Below are 6,854 nucleotides of genomic sequence, written 5' to 3' on the forward strand. Positions count from 1 at the left end.
AACTGGGGTCCTCAATTCTTGTCTGGAGTTTTGCCTGGAAGGCAGCTTTAACTTCGGCTGACTGAAGGCTGCCAACCTGAAACTTCCTCCGGGGGATACCGCCTCTCCTGGGTGTAGATTTAAAGTGAAGACGGAGATTGCAGCGTACAAGACGATGATCCGTATGACATTCTGCACTGGGCATTACTCAAGTGTGTAAGACATCTCGAAGGACCGTGGGTGCATCCAGGTTGTCTTCAAACTGTTCTTCTGCTGGAAGATAGTGTTGGTAATGGTGAGCTGATGCTCCGTGCAGAATTCTAGCAGGAGACACCTGTTATCATTGCAGTTGCCAATGCCGTGTTTGCCAAGTACTCCTTTGCAGGCTTCCGAGTCTTTATCTACTCTGGCATTGAAGTCGCCAAGGATGATCACCTTGTCCTCTGTAGGGGTCTTCCATACGAGGTTACGTAGATCAGCATAGAACTTGTTCTTTTCTGCAGGATCTGCTTTGATGGTTGTACATAGTTATTATATTGTTATGTGATATTTTAGCTTGGTGTTGTGTTGTGTTGTACTGTTATCGATGTGTTGTGTTGTTGTTGTTGATTGGCCTAGAGCTGTATTAAACTGACTGACTGACTGACTGACTGCAGGATCTGCTTGGAGGGTTGGGGTGTGCACACTGAAGAGTGTTGCATGCTGCTTGTTTTGAAGTGGGAGACACATAGACATAATGAGATCTGAGTGACCTGTTGGCAGGTTTTCGAGTTTAGAGGCAATGGAGTTCCTGACCATGAAGCCAACACCAGAAAGGTGGCTCTCAGCCTTTGACTTACCCGACCGGTAGAGGGTATATCCAGCACTGTGTTCTTGAAGACTACCTTCCTCAGGGAAGCGGACCTCACTGAGAGCTGCTATGTTGATATTCAACCTGAGACGTTCGTGGGCAACTAGAGCAGAGCGTCGTTCAGGGTGACCACTGTCTACTGTGTCAAGCATGGTTCTGATGTTCCAACACGCAAGCTTTAGTCTTTGCACACTTTGTGAGGCAGGTGCATGCCTTTTCTTTGTTGTTATTTTTCAACCGCAAGTAAGGATGCCCGTTGACCGCGGCTAGCCAACGGGGGGGGGGGGGAGGAGACGAGCTTTGTTTAGGCCACCTTTTCTAGGCCCCTCTCCATACGGAGCAAGCAGTGCTGTCCCTAAATAAGGCTGCTTGGTCGTTCAGGGTGCTGCCGAAAAATGCTTTCATCTCCGGGTCAGCATCAGGTGACCAATACCCTGAACCACCTACATGCAGGATCGGGACTGCGGCTTCCAGTGGCATCTTCCACCTGCCGTTTCGCCCCTTGCCCATCGCTGCAGGACTTGGTATGTTGTGGGTTGTGGATGTGGATACCCTTCAGGCCTGCGCAGAGGAATTTTTAGGTGAAGCACAGTATGCGCAGTACTGGCTCCACCCTTTCACCATGGGGTCATCTGCCATGGCCCAGTAAGCCGGGACTCCGGCAGCGAGTCCTCCAGGTGGTAGATGTTACATTAACGAGCTCTGTCTGCCTGGGCTTGATGTTGGAGTTTTCCTTCTCTTGGCTGGCAAGGTTAGTGAGCCTAGCCTGCCCATCTGGTTATACCGCCAGACATTCGGTCACACCATGACGTGGCAAACTCTGTGAAAATGGGGGGGACCAGCGAGAAGGTGTTGCCACGGATGCAGTAATGTAGGAGAGGCCATTGCAGTGACCATCTGCCAGGCATAGCCAGACAGTGACCACACAGCGTTCACTACACCGGGAAAGGAGAGGTGATGTATTGCGCTGCACTTTCCCTGGGGGGGCAGGACACCCAGAGGGAGCCCACCCCCCATTGTTGGATGTACAGTAGAGAGCATTCCGTCAACTTCCATCTTCCATCAACTTCCGTCTTCTGTCAACTTCCGTATATAGAATTCCATCATTTTCCTTCCTTCTTTCCAGCTCTCAAACATCTGACATTTATTCTATGTTGCTCTTATGTTAAGTAAGTTTGGCCAACCTTGCCTCAGACTGTGCTGAGTACAATTTGATAGAGATCAAGGCATATGAGGATGACCTTAGCAGGCAGGCTAGACAGTATGGGGGTAGCTGATCCTCCAGTTCCTTGATCTGAAGTCATTTAGGAATTTACATATAAGAAAAAAACAGACCAATTCCCCACTAGCCTTATGCCGCTCTCAGTCTCCTCTTCTCCGCAGGGCTTCTGTCGGATTTCACACTATCTGTCCCAGGGCTGCAACTAGCTCTTTTGCATGGCAAAAAAGATCCTCTAAAAACCTGTTTCTGTTTGCCACACAAAAAAGGCAAAGCTATCTGCAGCTCTGGGGCAGATAGTGTGAAAGCCTCACAGAGAAGAGGAGCATGAGAGCAGCATAAGGCTAGTGGGGTCAGCGGACACAGTTCATTACCGTGATGACTTTCTATTCACTGGCCCTGCAGGGTCTGGACAGTGTGCCAACATTTTGGCGGCATTTGTTCGTTTGGCAGGAGAACTTGGAGTCCCATTAGCACTCGAAAAGACTGAGGGTCCCACCTCCATCCTCACCTTTCTGGGTATCGAGTTAGATACTGTTCAGCAGGCTTCATGGCTGCCGATGCAGAAGGTCCAGGACCTTAGAGCCACGTTATCTAGATTGAAGGCCAGGCAGAAGGTGTCCTTGCTCGAGCTACATCAGATCGTGGGCCACCTTAATTTTGCATGCAAAGTGGTGGCACCGGGCAGGGCATTCCTTAGGTGCCTATGTGACTCCATGGGAATCCTTAGGCTGCCCCATCACAGAATTCGGATGTCCAGGGGCATGCACAGTGATTTGGAGGTGTGGGGCCAATTTTTGGCATCCTTTAATGGGATCTCATTTTGGAGGGAGGATATGAAGATCGAGGCCAGCCTTCAGGTCACATCTGATGTGGCTGGAGCAATGGGCTTCGGGGTCAATTTTCGCGGTCACTGGTGCGTGGAGCAATGGCCCTAGGAATGGTTGGACAGCGGTATTTGCCAGAACTTGGCCTTTTTAGAGTTCTTTCCCATAGTAGTGGTAATACATATATGGGGGGAGGAGCTGTCCATTCACGCCATACATTTTTGGTGTGATCAATACCCTTTCCTCCAAATCTGAGCCAGTGATGCACCTGGTCAGGGCATTTACACTGCAATGTATGCGTTTAAACATGCTTTTCCTGGCAAAGCATGTTCCAGGGGTAAGTAATGGGGTGGCGGATGCTCTATCTCATCAACAGATGGGGAAGTTCCAGCTACTTACCCCGGAGGCCGACAACCTGCCGGTAAGAATGCCCCCAGAATTATGGCAGCTTGGCGTGCCGAGGCTGACAGGGCAATCCACTTAGCTCTCGCCCCTAGCACTCGGCAGGCCGCACAGTTTCATAGTTTTCTTCAAAAGGAGCGGTTGCCTGAGACCTGGCCCATCCCTGTTCCACAGCTCATGCAATATTTGGTGCATTTGCAAGCTTGCAGGTAAAGTCAATTCAAGGCCAGTTGGCCATGCTTGTGTTTATCAGCAAGGCCTGGGGTTTCCCCGATAATTCAGGTGATTTTTTATTACATAAGATGTTGGAGGGGTGGAAGCAAGAGCAGGGCCCCCGGGTGGATGCCAGGCAACCCATCTCCCCAGTAATTTTAAAGGGTCTTCATCATGTGTGGCACCATGTGTGCCGTGTGAGGCCCTTTTATTCAATGCTGCGGCCCTGACTGCCTTTTTCGGTGCACTGCGAGTTAGTGAGCTGGTCTTTCAATCACGGAACGACCAGTCAGGCAGGGCCTTAAGTCCAGCGACATTAAGTTCATGGGAAGGCAAGTCACAGTGCGTATCCACCAGTCTAAGACTGAGCAGATGGGGCCAGGCACTGTGGTCACATTGGGCCCTTGTGAGCAGGGTGAGTTATGCCCTGTGAGCACTCTCTGGCAATACCTGGCAGTGTGGGGCGACGCACCCGGGGCATTTTTCTGTCATAATGACGGATCCCCCCTAACCAAATATCAGTTTTGGGCGGTCACCACCAGGGCGCTCCTTAGGCTGGGTCTAAGTGTGGTCAAGTTTGGCACCCACTCTTTCCGTATTGGTGCAGCTTCGACGGCTGTGGTGATGGGCTCCCCAGGCCTGGCTATCCAGCGGGTAGGGTGGTGGTGCTCTTCAGCCTATAGGTCCTACACGCGCCCTTTGGGTGACCCTTGAGTTTTGTTGCCTTCCTGGCATTGTTGCCCCATTGGGCTTGTTGGGTTACCAGTTTTGACTGTTTTTCTCTTTTCAGGTGCTGTCACTCGGTGGGAGAGATCACGCATCCTCATTACTGGGCACAGCATGTTTTTCTGGGCTGCCCATTAGGCCCGGCTGACCCCAATTGGGTCGCAGTTTGGGCTCAGTGAGCTGGCAGTAGTGGAGTGGCAAGGTCACCGTGGCCTGCGCTGGACCGGGTTGCTGCTTCTATTTCAGGGGAGGGACGGCCCTCCGCCTCATATATTAGAGATATACCTTGGGGGAAACAACCTGGGCTTTATGATAGGGAAGGCCCTTTCACTGCAGGATGTCCATGACCTAAAGGTGGTTCACGACAGGTGGCCAGGCATTTGGTTGGCCATCCTACCTCACCTGGTCTGGAGGACTGTAGGGGACCTGGCAGGTGTTGAGAGGGCTCGGCGAAAGGCCAACCAGGTCTTGCAGAAGGCCATGGAGGAGGGGCTTGGCACCTTCCTGCCACATCCCAGTATATGAGTGCAGCAGGCGGACCTGCATAGAGCCGACGGTGTCCACCTGTTGCTGGGGGGCAACAGGGCCTTTCTAGAAGATCTGCGGCTGGGGCTTCGGGCGGCTCTTGGCCACTCAGTGGGCGCTAGTGCCTAAGCTGAGGCTTGGCACTGGCAGTGGCAGGAGTTAGGGGGTTAGTATTTGGTGAGCAGTTAATATTTGGTGAGCACCCAGGGTCTACCCCTTATTTGGGGTTGGTGGTAGGCTTGGCTGGCAGCTGGGCTTTATGGCTCTCTGCTGGAGGTCCCGCTCACCTGACGCCCTCCCCTTGAAAGGCTCCTTCTGGGTAAGCGAGGCCTGGCAGGGAAGGCATCTATGACCCAGCTGGCCAGGCTCGAGCCCTCATGCTGGACAAGGTAGGGTAGCTTTCCCTAGGCTTGTCCGGTTTTAGTTCAAGCCCCATGCCGGTTAATTATGTTCAATAAAGTGGCCCTGTTTATTACCCCAAAATAATGTGTCTGCCTCTTTATTCCGATTGGGGGGGGGAAATAAAATTCACTGCCATAGGAGGTGGCGGCGGCTACAAGCATAGACAGCTTCAGGAGGGGAATGGATAAACATACGGAGCAGAGGTCCATCAGTGGCTATTAACCACAGCTTATCTATGGAACTCTCTGAGGCAGTGATGCTCTGTATTCTGGTGCGGGGGTGGGGGCACAGTGAAAGGGCTTCTAGCCCCACTGGTGGACCTCTTGATGGCACTTGGGTTTGGGGTTTTTTGACCACTGTGTGACACAGAGTGTTGGACTGGATGGGCCATTGGCCTGATCCAACATGGCTTCTCTTATGTTCTTAACCATATAGCATAAAGGCCATGGTGCTGAGCAGCAGTCCCAAAGCACCCCTTTCTGAAATCAGCCAGTCAGATAAATGTGGAACCACCAAAGCATAGTACCCCTATTTCTACCTTTTCCAGCTTCTCCAGAAGTACACCATGGTTGATGGTTTTGAAAGCTACCGAGAGGTCCAGTATTCAGCTTTAAGTCATTTATCTTAGCTAAACTGTGCAGTTCCATCATCTCTTGAGATCTAAAATTGTTTGCAAGCATTAAGAGGCGTAATATGGGGCAGGCCCCAGCAATGGCATCAGTGAAGCTGCTGAGTCCTTAGAATCACTAATGAACTCATGAAGAAAAATGGTTATGAATGAAGACAGTTTTAGTAAGCAATGATGGAGAGTCTGACTTCTAAGCTCTGCAGTAGTAAGTTTGCCCATTCTCTGTGCATTTTTATGTTAAAACAATATCTTAAAGCTCTTTTCTTTTTTTCTTCTTCTTTATTAAAACATTGTTTAACTGTTCTGAGTGGCAGTGACTACAAAGCCACAGGGAAATTCTTCAAAGGTCTGGCACAATCTGGAGCCTTGGTGAATTTAATCATATAGAGCTGGAGGTAATTGTAGTACCAGTATCTTGGCAAAGCTGGCATTCAATGAGAATTACAAGCTTGACAACTTCATTAACTGTGCTGACATTAAACAACGCTGACTGAAACTCACAGTTAAGTGGGGAGAAAAATAAAAATGCAGCATGTTTTAATCATACTCAACTGGTAGCTCCTGTTAAATCTGTCCTTGTGGAGCTTTTCAAGTGTTGCCATTTTTTTCCTACAGTACATCCAGTGGGAGAGATATTCAGATGCAGCCCTCCAAATGCAATGACAGAGAGGATTGCGAAGAGATGTAGCATTTTGTTCATGACAGATGAACTGCAAGATCTCTCATTTTGGGGAATGCAACTTGCCATTCGCCATCTTGAAAAGATTAGAGTTTGCTTTCATTGAGAGAATGCCTGAAGTCAGGAAATAAGGTGCTCTAATACTTGATTTTTTGCCTAGCAAATATGCAAAGATTGATGCTCCAATAAATGAGAACTCTCCCTTTCCCCTCACTCAGTCCAGATGTGGGACTGTAATTGACAACATTTCACAATTGCACAAGCATAATTAAATGTCTGTACAAGATACTGAAGCAGGTTCTATCTTGTTCTATGACCTTAGATGATCCAGTAGCTCTTTTAAACCCTTCTCCATTTTCTGCTGTTATTTTCTCTGCAAAACACAGGCAACCTTGCTGGAAAGT

General features: G+C 49.7%; 1 long non-coding RNA gene across 1 annotated transcript in view; it reads left to right on the plus strand.

The window, feature by feature from the left end:
* LOC132575886 (uncharacterized) overlaps nucleotides 1–6,644 on the plus strand; it is a 32,253-nt gene extending 25,609 nt beyond the window's left edge. The window contains exon 3 of the long non-coding RNA XR_009555708.1: nucleotides 6,387–6,644. This is a non-coding gene — a long non-coding RNA (uncharacterized LOC132575886). The remainder of the gene's footprint in view (nucleotides 1–6,386) is intronic.
* Nucleotides 6,645–6,854: the final 210 nt, after the last annotated feature.

Source organism: Heteronotia binoei, chromosome 8 (genome assembly GCF_032191835.1).
Source record: "Heteronotia binoei isolate CCM8104 ecotype False Entrance Well chromosome 8, APGP_CSIRO_Hbin_v1, whole genome shotgun sequence".
Classification (NCBI taxonomy): Eukaryota; Metazoa; Chordata; class Lepidosauria; order Squamata; family Gekkonidae; genus Heteronotia; species Heteronotia binoei.